Genomic DNA, 17,704 nt, shown 5'->3' on the forward strand with positions numbered 1-17,704 from the left:
TTTATAGCCTCCTATGTATAATTGCAGGTGAGACATGAAAAAGCAGTTTTAGAAAAATGAGTTTTGCCATGTTAACGTATGGAGAGTGATGGCCTGTGGGTCATGAAGGGCAGTTATTTGGATGTGCGGTGGCCTTACCCACGTAAAACAGAGTGAAATAACATTTTGTAGCCTACTATAGAAACATTATATCATTGGAAACATGTATTATTCTAGCTATATAATAGTGCATGGTAAAACCGTAGGCTATGTTTAAACTGTACTTCGAGTTTAATATCGGCATGTCGACTTTAAAGTCGCCACGTCGAGATTAAAGTAGATATGATATTTCAACTTTATTCTTGAAACGTCGAGTTTAATGACGACTTTAAAGTCAACATGTCGAGTTTAATCTCGCCATGGCAAAAATATTTTTTTTCCTAATGTGTGGCCCTAATACTCCGTCGTAGGAAACACTGCTCTACTCCAGCAAAAGCTGGAAAAAAACAGCAACCAAAATGTCTGATCCGTGAGGACGTAGTGTTGCCCTGTAGAGCAAACTTCTTAAGACATTCTCTTAGTTGAGGAAAGTTGAGATTTCTCAGAGGCCAAAATATTCTACAGTCATAATATTGTTACTGTGTGCTATGAGGGGCAGTTTAGGCCAATATTGAATACTGCACATGCACACACACACTATATATATATATATATATATATATATATATGTATGTATGTAAATGGGGAAAGGTGAATACTTTTTATAGGCACTGTATATCTGCCAAGGTAATGGATGGATGTGAAGAGGAACATGTGAGTCGTCTGTTACCTATTATTGGTATTTGTGAGGGTTCAATAGTCATTTTGAATGTAAAATGTCCCTCCGTTGATATTGTCAACTCCGTCAGATGGAGTTTACATTGTTTTTTAAAAAAAAGAATAGCTGATCTGTTCCCTCAAGGATATTTGTCCATTAAACCAATACATTTCCAAAGTTAATGTGTAATTCAATTTTTATGCTTCTAAATATCACTGTTCATTATGAAGGTTAAAAACAAAACTTTAAAAACTGTATGCATTAAACACACTTTTCTGACAACCCTTTGACTGACTGCTCAACCGTTTGGTAGAGCACACTTTAAGACATCATATCTTACCAAAAAATCAAACTGTTTTAAATTTAAACATATGGAGCCATATCTACCACTTGAGCACTACATGTTAAGCACAAAATATTTGCTCAGTATCTCTGTAATGTCTGTAAAGGCCACACCTTCTCATCATACGCGATTTAAGAAATTAATTTACGCGATTTCGACCATATTTTGTGGAGTCACATCTACCAAGTTTTTAAAGGTAAGACTTTTTTTTCTTCATTATTATGTAAAAATTAAGTGGAATAACACATGTATTAACTGACATTAAGAAAAAAATAATATTTTCATGGTTAAATAATTGTTTGAAAACATGCTCTACCAAACGGTTGATGTGCCTGTCAATGGTAAAAGTCAGATCCGTATAGATAATACTAGAAAACATGACAAAGTTCATGAATTAATCATATTAACCATTATATACTGTTTTAAAATGTATACTACTACTGTTAACACAGCATATATATGTTTAAAAAGCATGCATACACATGAAATATATATATATAATATATATTATATATAGATATATAATATATATATATATCAAATAGGCTTTTTAGCTATGCTAATCGATGCTAATTCAATGCAATTCAATACATTTTGGTCTGTACCATGAAGGGGAAACTGATTCAACTATATAAACCATATATTTTCTGAAAGCTTAGACCCTCAGGATGTAATCTAACATGACAGACCCAAAGGTATCAGCCATATACCGATTTACTGTACCAATACCCAATGTGTTATGCATGGGCTGCATACTAATGAGCAGGGTGGGACATGTCTCATGTCATGTTAGATCACATCCTGAGGGTCTAAGCTTTCAGAACACGTGTGTACACGTTCTTCACCTAAATCCATAGAATCCCATTCATTTCAATGGTAAATTTACTTAAGTGGTCTGCAGGTACAGGCATGAGTTTGTTTCTTGTTAACATGATTTATCTTAAACTCTGGGACCAGGGCTACAAGATAATACCACTTTTTTGGGGAAAAAACTGTTTTCTTTCAGTAAAACACAATAATCTCATGCCAAAGTCAGATAACTGACTTTTACCATTAACAGGCACTTCAACCGTTTGGTAGAGGTTTATAGAAATTGAATGGGAGGGTCCTTTGAAAAAAAAAATCACAGATTTTTCATACTACAGCCTAATAGAGCAAGATAAAACAAAAAATAAAACTTTCATCACTTTTATCAATGGTGTGCCAGTTAAAGGGTTAAACAACGCAAGTTGTGTTGTTTTCAACACATTCATTTTAAGAGTGTGTGGGCTCTCACCTCTAATGTAACGTAAAGTTTATCATATCATTTATCATGATTATAGATGTAATCCTGCCTTCTTGACTCTAATAGCTTAGCTGACCACCCGGTGTCTTGAAACTTAACCTTGTCAATACATTGTGCAAAAGAGACTTTTTTTACACCCTCATTCAAAAAGGCTAGCAAGTAGCAAACTACAACAGTAGGCTAAAGTGCAGTGCCTTCCGGATATATACTTATGCAGACACAAGCATACTTGTGTAAAGTGGCTTATATACGTGTATATGAAAGGACTATCTGTGGGCTGAATGGGGGGTCATTTGTGTATATGCATGGACTAACTGGTTATGGACGTTTATATGATATGGACTCTTGTTGATTATACCCTAATTGGACTTCATGCTAGCAATGGCTAATTGTTGACTGGCCGTCTCCGAAATTGGGGCTTGCGGATAGGCTGTATCTCCCTTTAAATACAGGCCTGCAAAGAGAGGAGGGGAGACGGGGGAGAACCGACGCAAGGACGCACCGAGGGCCAGCTGATCGGGCGACGCTGGAGTGGCTACGAGGACCGAGGCTACTGATACTACGCACGCTAAGTATTTACGAAAGGAACGTTGATTGTTGATTCCCTTACCTGTGCTTTGAGTTGAACTGTCCAAGTGCTGTCTCGCGGTGTCCTGATTCCTGGTTTTACTACCATTGCAGCGGTGCTGAGGTGACCACGGAGTATTCCCCCAACGGGAGGATCAGCTGATTGGATCAGACGTCGGGTGGCTAGAGTCAACGTTCTCAACCTTCGCTGTTAAGGGAAGTCCTCCTTGTAGTAGCCTATCACCCCATAAAGTGTTGATTGTTGAGCCTTGCGAGAGCTGCCTCCTGAGGCACTGTTTGTTTGTTTCCGGAAGCTGGGAATTCCCGCGGCACGGCTCGTGTTGATGACATCACCGTCACGAAGGGAATCCCAAGATCTTCCTGGAACTCGAGCCCTGGGGGCGTGGGCGTGGCCTCGGCCGACTGGACTCCGACTACATTATAGGGACTGCGTGAGTTGCTGAACAGATCGAACTTGTGCTTGTTTTGAGAATACTTTTGTACTGGTCGGAGGGAGGCCTGCCCGACCAGTACTGTCTTCCCTTTCTACTTAAGACTGTTGGTAGGAGAGTGGCGCCCCTAGGGGTGGACAGCACACTACATCCCCTGCCATTGTCTGCTCATCCTACTGTGTGGCGGGTGACTTTTTGAGTGCATTTTGTGCCCTTGTGTATTTGCTCATTGTGGGACATTTTTGTGAGATTTGGTGTGTTATCTTGCAATGTGTGTGCTGCTATGGTAATAGGTTTCTTGGTGTGTGTGTATACATATTAAGCTGGCGAAACTTGTGGGCGGCCAATCAGTGTGCTAGTGTGCTGTGTGTGCTCCTGCCCCTAGTGGTGATCTAGATCTCGCTTCCCCCTATGCCGAACAGTGTTTTATGTTGTTTGTACTAATAAATATTGTTATACTGATATTACTGCCTCTGTGTTGTCTGTGGCTCGGGAGGATTCAGTTATTGTGGAAAATTATCACAAGTGCGTTATTGACATTTGGCGTAGTCGGCAGGATCCTCCCTTAGCACAGACAATAGGGTGGTTCACAAAATTAATTTTCACCGAATTTTGCCAGATCGCGTTTTGTCTTGTTCCAATTGGCATTGTAAGCATCTGTACCAAAAATGGAGTCAATTGCTGCACATTTAGGGGTGGCACACTTTTTCACAATATTGACACACAAACAATACATGATGTATTGGTATCCGGATAAAACCATTGCAGATTCTGCATTGAAGAGCATTGGATGACATTTGTGGTATCTGTCAGAAGAACCATTGGTGGTGGTTAGTGAGGTCCCCCCTTCCCTGTGAAGCGCTTTGAGTGTTTAGAAAAGCGCTAAATAAATGTAACCTGTTGTTGTTGTTGTTGTTGTGTTGATGTTGAAGAAAAAGAGACAATGCTGAGAAATCTTGAAAGACGCCCTGGGAAGATGCTCAAAAACTTGATGCCAAGTCTTTCTTCCACAAGAGCAGTGCAGCTACCATCTCTGGCCTCGTCCCTTGCTGCTCAATCCACTTCTTTGAGGTTCTTACTTCAGGCCAAATGGATGGCAGAAGTAACCCTGATGATGTGAGGTCCATTCTCACAGATGAGAATCTGCGTCAAAAAGTTTATTCCTGACAGTGCAGAGAGAGGCATTGCCCTTATTAAACGCTGTCAACAATCTGTGCGAAACGAAGACCAAAAGCAATTTTTGCTCCGTGTTGTGCAAGGACACAGAGATAAAGTATCAAAAAGAACAAAGTCATCATACACCGAATAGTGTTTTAACTGTTCTAATGTTCTTACTCATTTAGTATAAGTACAGGGAGAGATTATTAATGACCATACTTATCTTTTATTTTGTTCATGTTTCTGGTTCCTGCGAAAGTTATGCATTTTTAGGTTGAGCAATTGTGAAAAAGTGTGCCACCCTTTACTGGCGTCCTATTGGCTCAATTTTTGGTACAGATGTTTAAAATGTCAATAGGAACAAGGTAAAATGCGATCTGGCAAAATTTGGAAAACTTTTGGTCATACCATTATATTGTGAACCACCCTAACAGACAATGACAGACGAAGCGCCACAACCCAGTAATGCAGCGGGTGCAAGTAATGTGATCATGATGCCATGGTTCCTAGGGGGACCCTGGGTGCCAAAATTTGGGGCTAGAGAAACAAGTATTGGCTTTCATGATTGGCATATGCAAATTGAAACTTTGATCCGAGCTCAGAACCGCACTCAGACCCAGCAGGTTGACTTTGTTTTAAGTACTCTCCAAGGTGACGCAAGGCGTGAAGTTCTGCTACTACCCACAGATGACCGTAACACCCCAGACAAGATTTTCAAGGCCCTGACGGACCTCTATGGAGAACAAGCCACGGTGGTGCAACTCAGGGCGAAGTTTTTCACATGCAGACAGCAGGCCGGAGAAGAGGTGGGTGGATTTGTGTTGCGGTTGCGGGAATGTCTTGCCAGGTGGCGGAAGAAAGAGCCAAGGGCCGAAGGAGAGCGGGATGATGACGACGAGATGCTCCGCTCCCAACTGGTGGCAAGTCTACGACCGGGACCCATACAGCAGGAACTCCAGAAGCTGCTACGACGACAACCTAGTCTCACATTCATAGAGGTGAGCAAAGAAGCTAAAGCTGTTGAGCACGAACAGGGCCACGACGTGGAGGAAGCCACTTCTAGGAGGACCTATGCGCCCGCCAAAGCCTCCAATACTGGCCACCCTGCAGACAACTGGCAGGAAATCAAACAGACCCTGAAGGCTGAAGTGCTAGCTGAAGTCAAGGAAGAAATGCTCACCTTAAAGGACAGTATTTTGGGGGAAATACGCCAACAATTCCGGGAGAATCGACCCTCGGCCCAACAGGCTGAACAGCGAGGGACGTCCAGATGGGGGAATGACCAACGACGTCGGCGGGAGAGAAACCCAAAGTGGGATGACCAGGGCCGTCCCATCTGTCTGCGCTGCGACCGGCCCGGACACATGCAGAGGGACTGCCCCGAGCGCCAGCCCCCACCCCAGGATTTTTGACCGCCTCGACCACCGTTGGGCAGGTGGCCGAGGACGAGGCGCAGACTGAACCCTCACTTAAGCCCGCACTAATTGGACACTGCCCGGAAGTCGAGGTAATAGTACAGGGCAGGGTCATTCCCTGTATCTTCGATACAGGATCACAAGTCACCTTATTTAGTCGCACGTTTTTCAGCCATCATTTACGCCAAGAGAAGGTTCAGGGGGCAGAGGAAATCCCTTGGCTGTCGTTGAAGGCCGCCAATGGACTTAAGTTGCCTTATGTGGGCTATGCGATACTGGACTTCCAGGTTGGGGGGGTGCACGTCCCTGCTAAGGGAGTCGTGGTAGTAAAAGATGACTGCCTGCAATCTGACTATGCCATCCTTGGGATGAACGTTATCAGCCATTGCTGGGAGGGGCTGTTCCAAAATGGGCACCCGGGCCTGGCGGCCTTCAAATCTGCAATTCCCAAAAGAGCCAGGGAGGCATGGGAAAAAGCCTTCCAGGTGTGTCGTCGGGTACAGACGTCCAAGTCTTCAGCTGTCTTCGAGGGCACTGCACGCTTGCAGCAACATGGTTCCGTCTCATTGGCCCCCATGACCGAGACCTTGATATGGGCACGCGTCCCTCAAGCTGGGGGCACACCTGATTGCTGTGTCATGGTGGAGGACCTGGGTGGAGACCTGCAAGAGTGGCGAGTAGGTCGGGCTGTCGTCCACATGCAAGCTGGTAAGCTGCCTCTCCGGGTTTGCAACCCCCACCCCTACCCCGTAGAACTGCCTTCCCGAAAACCTCTGGCCACTGTTGTGCAGATTGATCCAACTGATGTGCAAGGCCAAAGACATCTGGTACTCCAATACAGTGGAGAGCGAGAGGTGGAGGTGGATATTCGTTCCGTCACTGCTGGAAGAGCAGAAGAACACCTGGCTTTGTCCCTGAAGGGTGAGGACTTGACCGAAGAGCAACAAAGGAAGCTGGGGGGCCTGCTCCGTAAATGGACCCACGTCTTCGCAGCCCATGAGGACGACTATGGGCGGACGAGTGCTGTCCTTCATTCCATTCCAACCGGTGATGCCCCTCCAGTGCGGGAGCGCTACAGACCAGTCCCCCCTAGCCTGTATCCGGAGCTGCGCACGCTACTGACAGGGATGCTGAATAGTGGGGTTGTTACGGAGAGCTCCAGTCCGTGGGCAGCGCCAGTAGTTCTGGTAAAGAAACGGGACGGCAAGTGGCGTTTTTGTGTTGACTATCGAAAACTCAATGCGGTCACTCATAAAGACGCCTTCCCCCTCCCACGCATTGAAGAGTCCCTCACCGGGATGAAAAAGGCGAGGTGGTATTCCATCTTAGACCTGGCCAGTGGTTACTGGCAGGTGGAGGTCCACCCCAAGGACAAAGAGAAGACCGCTTTTACAACGCTCATGGGTCTTTACCAGTGGGAGCGTATTCCTTCGGACTATGTAACGCGCCTGGTACTTTCCAGCGCTTGATGCAGCGGTGTCTAAGGGAGGATGTAAATGATTTCTTACTGATCTATTTGGATGACGTCATAATTTATTCCGAAGATTTTGACACCCACCTGCACCACCTCAACCAGGTTTTCGGAAGGCTGGGCCATCATGGCTTAAAACTCAACCCTCAAAAGTGCAAGCTGTTCCACCGAGAGGTTAGGTACTTGGGCCATGTAGTAAGCCAAGAGGGAGTGGCGGTCGACCCAGAGAAGACGACGGCAGTACAGCAGTGGCCCGTCCCTAAGACAGTGAAGGAGGTACGCTCCTTTCTAGGATTCGTGGGGTACTACCGTCGCTTCGTCTCGGGGTTTTCCAAAGTGGCGGGGCCTCTAAACAAGTTGTTACAAGGTACAGGGGGCAATAAGACTGCAAGCATAACGTGGACTCCTGCTTGCCAAGAAGCATTCGAGACTTTGAAAAGGACCCTCACTCAAGCCCCGGTCCTGGCCTATGCAGACTTCACAGCCCCTTTCCGCCTGTACACTGACGCCAGCTTCCAAGGCCTGGGTGCAGTCCTGGCACAGGTACAAGAAGGAAAAGAACGTGTTATAGCCTATGCCAGCCGTAGCCTCCACCCCACGGAGAGGAACGACAAGAACTATAGCTCCTTCAAATTGGAGCTTTTGGCACTGAAATGGGCTGTAACGGAAAAATTCAAAGACTACCTGAGGGGGGCAACCTTTACAGTCTATACAGACAACCGGCCTCTCACCCACCTTCAAACAGCGACCCTGGGGGCCACCGAACAGCGGTGGCAAGCACAGCTAGCCTGTTTTGACTTCCGGTTGTGCTACAGGCCAGGGTCCCTCAATCAAAATGCTGACGCATTGTCCCGGTTGCCAACGGAAGCCTACAGCCAATCGGTGGAAGTGGAGCTCCCCCAGAGCTCGCCCCATGCAATCGACACTGGAGTGTCGGAGATTGAAGGCGGGGGGGGAGATTGGACTTGCATCCAGGAGCGGGACCCAGACCTGGGGAGGGTCCGGCAGTGGAAGCGAGAGGGGAAACAGGAGCAGCAAATAGATCTGCGGCTTCTCACATCTGGGGGGCGACGTCTTCTGAGGGAATGGGACCGCCTACGACTCCAGGATGGGGTCCTCGTCCGGCAAAGTAAAGACCCAGCCGCCGGCCAACTACTGTCCCAAGTGGTAGTACCAGTCCAGGAGCGGCGTAAGGTATGGACCGCCTACCATCAGACTTTGGGCCATGCACAGGGGCAGAGGATGGTAGAGGCACTCCGGGGCCGCATCTTCTGGAATGGGCTGACGGGGGACTCCAAGCGCTGGGAAAGGGAGTGCCACCAGTGCGTGGTGGGGCGTGCGGGGCAAGAAGAGAGGGCCCCACTCCACTCAGTGGTGAGTCAATATCCCTTTCAGATTTTGGCCATGGACTATTTGTCTCTGGGGCGGGTGAATGATTCCCATCCCTGTGTTCTTTTCATCACCGATTTGTTTTCTCGGTATGCTTTAGCCGTACCAACCAGAGATCAGTCCGCCCTGACGACAGCGAAGGCCCTGTGGAAGAACGTGATCCAGGTGTTCGGCTGTCCCGAGCGGATACTGACAGATCAAGGCGGGGCCTTCGAATCCGAAGTGATGCGAGAGCTGTGCCAGTTGTACGGGTGTGCCAAGAGCCGAACGACCCCTTACCACCCGCAAGGTAATGGGGCCTGTGATCGGTTCAACAGAACCCACCTTGGACCAGGAGGGTCAGGGGCATTGGGCGGAGCGGCTGCCTTACCTCCTCCATGCCTACAATAACACCCCTCACAGTTCCACAGGACTGACCCCATTCTACGTCGTCTTCGGGAAGCATGCCAGGTTGCCCCTTGATGTCGCCCTTGGAATCTCCCCACCAGAGGCCCCATGCTCCCGAAATGACTGGGTCCAACACCACCAGCAGCAGCTACTTGCTGCCTACAAGAGGGTGCAGGAACATAGCCAGCGTCGACAGGAGTGGGACCAGAGGCGGAACAACCAGCGGGCTAAGGCTTGTCCACTGTTGCCTGGGGAAAGAGTCCTCTGCAGAAACTTCAGACGGCGTGCTCGGGGAAAGTTGGGGCCTTTCTGGGTCCCAGAACCCTGGGTGGTGGTCTCTCAGCTTAACCCTGGGCACCCGGTGTATAAGCTGCGTCCAGAGGGCAAGGAGGGACCTATTAGGACTATCCACAGGAACAATATCCGTCCATGTCCGGCCAGTTGGACAACTCAGGACCCAGGAAGAGTCTCCCGAGGGGCCGACCGGGTGAGTGAGGTGGGGTTCGGGCCTATTTGTGTTGGTAGTGACCCAAGGCACCCAGGTTTCCCACAGGTTGAAAGGGGGGAGGGTGCTCCAGAGTCCAGACCCCCAAGTGTAACTGATGGGGGGCTGGAATCAGGTACAGGGGATGTTGAAAGTGGGGACTCTGCTGTAGGACTAAGATGCTCCACTAGGAGTAACATCGGGGTCCCCCCTGTGCGATTTGGGGAATAGCTGGTGGTCGGGACGACCACTGATCAAGGGGGGAGGGAAATGTAAAGTGGCTTATATACGTGTATATGAAAGGACTATCTGTGGGCTGAATGGGGGATCATTTGTGTATATGCATGGACTAACTGGTTATGGACATTTATATGATATGGACTCTTGTTGATTATACCCTAATTGGACTTCATGCTAGCAATGGCTAATTGTCGACTGGCCGTCTCCGAAATTGGGGCTTGCGGATAGGCTGTATCTCCCTTTAAATACAGGCCTGCAAAGAGAGGAGGGGAGACGGGGGAGAACCGACGCAAGGACGCACCGAGGGCCAGCTGATCGGGCGACGCTGGAGTGGCTACGAGGACCGAGGCTACTGATACTACGCACGCTAAGTATTTAGGAAAGGAACGTTGATTGTTGATTCCCTTACCTGTGCTTTGAGTTGAACCGTCCAAGTGCTGTCTCGCGGTGTCCTGATTCCTGGTTTTACTACCATTGCAGCGGTGCTGAGGTGACCACGGAGTATTCCCCCAACGGGAGGATCAGCTGATTGGATCAGACGTCGGGTGGCTAGAGTCAACGTTCTCAACCTTCGCTGTTAAGGGAAGTCCTCCTTGTAGTAGCATATGTAGCCAGTGTAACCATTAGCCTATCACCCCATAAAGTGTTGATTGTTGAGCCTTGCGAGAGCTGCCTCCTGAGGCACTGTTTGTTTGTTTCCGGAAGCTGGGAATTCCCGCGGCACGGCTCGTGTTGATGACATCACCGTCACGAAGGGAATCCCAAGATCTTCCTGGAACTCGAGCCCTGGGGGCGTGGCCTCGGCCGACTGGACTCCGACTACATTATAGGGACTGCGTGAGTTGCTGAACAGATCGAACTTGTGCTTGTTTTGAGAATACTTTTGTACTGGTCGGAGGGAGGCCTGCCCGACCAGTACTGTCTTCCCTTTCTACTTAAGACTGTTGGTAGGGGAGTGGCGCCCCTAGGGGTGGACAGCACACTACATCCCCTGCCATTGTCTGCTGCTCTCATCCTACTGTGTGGCGGGTGACTTTTTGAGTGCATTTTGTGCCCTTGTGTATTTGCTCATTGTGGGACATTTTTGTAGTGAGATTTGGTGTGTTATCTTGCAATGTGTGTGCTGCTATGGTAATAGGTTTCTTGGTGTGTGTGTATACATATTAAGCTGGCGAAACTTGAGGGCGGCCAATCAGTGTGCTAGTGTGCTGTGTGTGCTCCTGCCCCTAGTGGTGATCTAGATCTCGCTTCCCCCTATGCCGAACAGTGTTTTATGTTGTTTGTACTAATAAATATTGTTATACTGATATTACTGCCTCTGTGTTGTCTGTGGCTCGGGAGGATTCATTTATTGTGGAAAATTATCACAAGTGCGTTATTGACACTTGTACACACACATACATACATGCATACATACATACATACATAGGCTACTTGTGCACACACATACATATGTACTACTAATGTACATACTAATGTACATACATACATAGGCTACATACATACTTGTACACACATACTTATGCACACACACACACATTCATACTTAACACATATATATGTATGTTTATCCATGACAGTAGCCTATCAGTATGTGCATGTGAAGTATGTGCATGTGTTCATTAATCCCTAAATGGCCCCTCATAGTGTTCATGTCTGAGGAACCGATGCATATAGACACACATCCATAGATAGTTTGTTTTCTTTGTCAAATATTCAACAAAGATTTCATATTCAGAAACACAAGCTCCATATGGACACGGATCTCTGTGTGTTTAGCAATCGTGTTCTGATTAGCACATGAGGTAATGATACACAGTGTGACATGGCCCAGGCAATGGTTTCAGAGTTCGTGCTCATTTGCAGCTCAACACCCAAATGTCTTGCGTCATGTCATGCTGATTCCATTGTGTTCTGTGGTGGAGAACATAGCAGTGACTCCACACAGAGGCTTGAGCTTCAGGGCCCCCTGGGCCTGGTAGGCCCATTCAGTAATCCATCCCTGCCCCACCACCAGGGGTGGTTTTATCAATAATATTTATTGTGAACAGATGAAATTAACAGAAAAAAACAATTGCCATGATCGTTTGAAATTATTACAATTATGGGTGTTTTTTGTTTTTTTGTGTGTGTGTGTCAGTGTAGCAGGTAGAACTTCTCTGCCTGCTATTTCCAATAGCACCTGCCAGTGCTAATGAAGGGGGTGGGGCATAGGCAATTAAGCAATCTGGCACCCGTGGAGCGCTACTTAAGAGGGGCAGCAGCCAGTAGCAATGTAGGTGCCACTGGTGTAGCCCCTGTGTGCTATTGTCAGGTATGCTGTGTCCCTGTACATTTGTGGTTTTCTGTTATGTATATTGTGGTGTTTTTTATTGTTTAATCTTCTTCTGTTCTTTTAGGCAGCACAGTCATGCTGGTTAAGTAACATGGGTCGTACTGCTGTCTTGTCTTGGTGTTACTTTGGTTATTCGTTATGTTTGGGTTTTTTTTTTGCTTGTCGTGTCCTTTTGTTTGTAACTTTTATGTTTATTTAGTAGGGAGGTGGCTCTGAGGGGGGGCTAGTTTAAGCACATGTGTGGTGTTTCTGGTGTATTGCTTGTAGCTTTCCTGTGTGCCTTTACTGTGTAACAGGTGAACCTTTTATGATGCTTGCATGGTATTGGTGTGAACCTCCATAGTTGCCACCCTCAGATCTCCACTTCCCAACCTTTGTGTCTTAATAAATCTTTTGTTTTCCTGGAATTCATGTCTCCCCTGTGTAATTTTCGAACCTGTGAGATCTGTCTCGGTTTAGAGGTACGATCTCTTAAAGATTCCCTGATTCATTAGGCCTCAGGGTGGTGTAGTCAGGCTACTGTGATTGGCCCCTTGGCCCTTCTTATGTACCACCCTGTTACATCAGGAATGGAAATTATATTTTTTTTTCCACCATCACTAGGGCTGGTATTATTGTGATATCCTTTAAGGGGCTCTAAGCAATGTTGGGAGCTATGATGCTGAGAAAACGCCAGATGAGTGGGAGTTGGCAACCCTGAATATAATAAGTATAGCCCCTTTTCGCCCCCCTACGTTGATGCAGCCCCATACTGTTGGTTTCCATTCAATCCAAGCGGTCTGCTTTCCCTGAAAAAGGGGCAGGGACATGTAGCAAATTCAAAGTTCATGCCTGTGTAATGTAATCACACTCAGCCATGCCCTCTGTTCACTGGTTGGTTGGTGGCTCTCGGTTGGTTTTCTATGAGATCCGTTGAAAGCACATCTGTGCCAGTTTACTACTGAGGCGAAATGAAATTAAGCAGAATTACGTAGACTCGCTGAGCCAGGCTAGCCTAGTACTGGGGCCTGTACTACGAAAGGAGCTTAACCTACCCAGATGTAACCCAGGGTTACTTTGTTAAACCGGGGTTGACAAAACCTGGTTATCTTAAGTGGTGTTAATCGGTACTACGACGCTGATTATGAAGTTGATTTTTTGAGCCGGGGTTAACCTAATTGGAGTTTGTGCCCGTTCACATAAAAGGGGCGGGTTGCAGCGCAAGTCACCACTTTCAGTGATGACGCGATCACCTTATTTTACGGATGAGGAATGCACAATTATTATGACAAGTTATGAGGAATTAAAACCCACTCTACGACAAAAATCAAATACGTCGGCAGTGAACAAAGCAAGGCAAGGCTGTTGGCAACGTATTGCAGATCGGGTAGCCTAAATGCCTAAAAGTAAAGTTTTATTTCCACATGTTCTTCAAATATGTGTTACGGAGGATTAATAGCTTGCGGAATGTATGAAATGAGTTGAAATAATTCAATTGCCTATTTTGAGTTCATAGAAATGCCTACAGATGCAACACAATTTAGAAGTGTGCATATAGATTACAATAGGATAATTGAATGTTTAAGTAGCCCCCATTGACTAATTTAGTGTAATCCTGTGAACATTTCAGATGCAACACCATTGCCAAACGCACATGGCAGCAGGTGAAAATGAAACACAAACACATTATTCAGAATAGTGGTTTATATAGTCATAGCTTGCATTAATATTTCTTAATTATGAAAACACGTAGGCCTAGTATGCTTATAGCCTTCACTTGGCCTCTGTTTTACAGCTAACAAGAAAAAGGTGTCTTTGAACACTACTGTAAGGCACCAGAGTAGCAGAGTTACAGTAGCAGAGGAGTTGGCCATCGCAAATAATAGTGGAAGGCTGATTATGGAAGGGGTTGAGGGAGGCATTCGGTCGGATTCTGGTGCTGTGGAAATGTTTAAGTTTGTTAAAATGGTGATTTTAATTTATTAGGCCTACTGTAGGCTATGTCCGATTTATTTTAGGCTATTCTTGCTCAGATGTTAAACATACTGTAGGCTAGGCCTATGTCCGATTTATTTTCGGACATACAGTATTCTTGCTCAGATGTTCACCGATTAGATGGAATACATGAATGTCCACGTAAGGCCATTGCTATGACGGGTGACATTAGAGACTTCTGCCTAGATCATCTGACAAAGATAACTAATTCCTTCAGCTGACAATCTATATCTTCATAGAGAATATCGTCCGGATAGATACATGTATATATGTATATGGCGGTCTCTAAAACCCCTCGCCCTGCGAAGTGAGCCCCTCACGATTTGTGCTCCAATGTCGTATGGATCATCCAGGTACGCTGACATTGTCTCGAATTGTTAGTGGAGGGGTGGTACTTATAAAGGGTGTGGTTAACGGAAACCTCGGGTTAACCAAGAACATAACCTGCTCGGAGCAGGTTTGAGATGCAGCGTAAATTGCCATGGCAGCATACCTCGGTTAAAACATATCCACCTTTCGTAGTACGGGTTAATCGGGAAGTTACGCCACACGTGATCAAGTTACTCTCGAAGTTACCCGGATAAGCCAGTAACCCCGCTTCGTAGTAGCCAGTTTGCTGTGGTTGGCAAGATGCATGTTGGCTTTGATCTTTTCAACATTCAGGGGTAACAGTATGTTTAAGCATGTTTACAAAAATGCCAAAAGTGCCTTTGCAAGCACATTGAGCAAGCTCCAAACGGAGACCACCATCTTTGAACAGGCATGTTGTCTGCAGTGTCTGCCATACTGAGTGAGGATTAATCTGTTAAGGATATGTACTGTCTGGGAGGAAGACAAGTTGAATAACTTTTTATTGTGAGCATGTTGTGCATCTTAGTAGAGCAAGATAAGACAGGTACTTTGTCAATGCTCAGTAGCCTACTTCTCACAGAAAAAATATGATTTTTATGAAGGTTGTGTTAGAGAAAGGAAAACATGGAAAGACCTATCAGTTTTACTCTTATCAGGGACAGAGACAGACATGGCTATTATAAAGCAGTTTAAGCAGACTGCATCCGTACAGTCCATATAGTTCAGACATTACTTTGGCTGAAATGTGGCACGTTGTAAGTTTGAGACAAAAAAATGCATTACATACAGACATGAAAAAAAACTTAAACAGTGAATTACAATCATACCTTTTTTCTGTTTTTTACCATGTCTTATTCTGGGACCATTCTTTGACAGGGTCGTCCATTTTGAAAAATGAAGGTAAGTCTGTCCCACAGACTATAGACTGTAAGTATTTATACATCTGTTGACTGTATGTCTGATATAACTCATTAACTCAAAGAAGAAACATTTGATAAAGCAGCTTCTGGTCTAAAGGACCAGTATGAAAGTGCTTAATCACACCATGAATAATGCTCAGTAGATAAATGGAGAGGACAGCAAAAGTGAGCAGCATTAGGAAAACACTAGTTTCCAATGCGGCCTGTAAGCCGCCCCACAAGGACTGAGAAAATAGCCTTGATAAGAAGCAGGGTGCTGTCAAGAATCTGGCGGTGCCTCTCTGCAACGGCTGTGTAATTGCTGTTTTCTAGAGTAGATCACTCTCTGTCCCATGTAGCATATTTCACAGGAGAAACAGATCTTTCTCTTCAGTAGTTTGCTTAATTGCATTTTCAAGAGGTGATGAGATCTGTGGATTCTTACTGATTTTGATGTTTCGTGAGGTACAGTAGATTCACCACACAGCCCCGAATTTCCCCCAGATATGTCAAAATGCTCTCTTTGATTTGCAGAGACAGCTCATCAGTAGTGCTGTGGATCGCATCCTGAAATTGATCTGGATACCGTGGTAAGTTCGGACGGCCAAACTTTCAAGCCTGTCATTTTTTCGGTTCCTTAAGCCTTTCTTGGGCCAAGGCATCGCACTTTCATCTGCTCGCTGCCAGTCACGTGCAGCACATATGACCTGGCACAAGAACAGTCTGAAGGAAGAGGGGCAGAACGGGGAGTTCGAAAAATGATACAAAAGCTTTCAAAATGCATTTTCACTGGCTATCGGCAAGGATTTTATATGATTTCTGGCTAACCATCGATTTCACTTTTTCAGTACTTTTTTGTTTCTTGTTAAATTTCATGATAAGTGGCCTTGTGCTGATTGAGCATAATATTAATTAGAAATCCTTATTTGCTCAAAGTCCTATATTAATGTTAACTATATCAGTAAGAGCTGTCACAACAAAATATTCTGACTAAATACAGCATGGTTTAAATGTGGAACAGACAATGTGGAACTGAATTGTTGGGCAGATGCCATGTCAAACAACAGCCAGCTCACGGATCTGGCATGCATAGATCACACAGACAGCTTCCATCTGGATTTTTCCCTCGGTGTCATTGTACAGATGAAGGACTCGGCGACACCCCATCACATCGGTGTCACAGAACATGGGTGTAGAAATACTGATGATGTGATGCTGGTAAGGGTGGGCCAGATGTGGGCCAGATGTGAGCCGCATCAGGGAACTCATGGTAGAATAAGGTGGCGTCTAGTTCGGAGTCAGCCATCACACTGAGACCTTTCGACACGTGTTTTGAGTCAGGCAGTGAAGATCAGAGAGTCTTGATAGAGGTCAGCAGCCTAACAGGTTATGACTGTGGATGTTTGCACTAAAGGTGCCTGTAAATACCGGTTTGGGGGAAGCTGTTGAAAGCTTGGAGTCCCCCCAGGCAAAATCAAGGACCACCGGACCCGACTGAGAGAGAGAGTTACTCCTTACATATTTTTACTTTCTGTTGAAGTTTTTAATGGTGGTAGTGTTGATGTCAGTATGACTGAATTCTTCACCTGTCCTGAATTACTTTCACTAAAACAACAGAGAACCCGTAAATGTCGACCCATTAAGCTAAGCTTTCTTGATGGTCGAGTTCCATCAGATTTCTGGCCTGCTTAACATCAAGTGTGAAGACAGAATGTTCCAAATCTTGTCACATTGTGGGAATTTGGCGATAAAGACAACATTCAAAATGTTGTCAGGTAAACTAAGCAGACAACGAATGACCCCATTCAACATTGGTAGGAGTAAGTATTAAAATATGTTCAAAGAAGCAGTATGTAAAAATGTGCCACTTTTGAAGTTATGGTTTTATGAACAGCAACTACTTTAAGTATCCTGCAAAACTAAGGAAACTCCAAAGCACTCTCTTTGGAAAAAAAACTAAAAAGCCTTTATTGTTATGACTGTCATCTTAAACCTTTAAAAACTGACATACAAGCCTTCATTAGGGAGTCAGGTTTTGACGGAAACAAAAATGTAATGTTAAAAGAGACCAGCTGAGGGCTAGGGGGGAGTAATCGCACTCGGGTACTGTCCAGTTAAACGGACCCAGTGTGAATGCAGTCTGAGTCTACTCATATTC

Source organism: Alosa pseudoharengus, unplaced genomic scaffold, assembly GCF_046254945.1.
Source record: "Alosa pseudoharengus isolate Yale_2024_CS ecotype anadromous, Long Island Sound unplaced genomic scaffold, YU_APseudo_1.1 YU_APseudo_1.1_scf_5, whole genome shotgun sequence".
Taxonomy (NCBI): Eukaryota; Metazoa; Chordata; class Actinopteri; order Clupeiformes; family Clupeidae; genus Alosa; species Alosa pseudoharengus.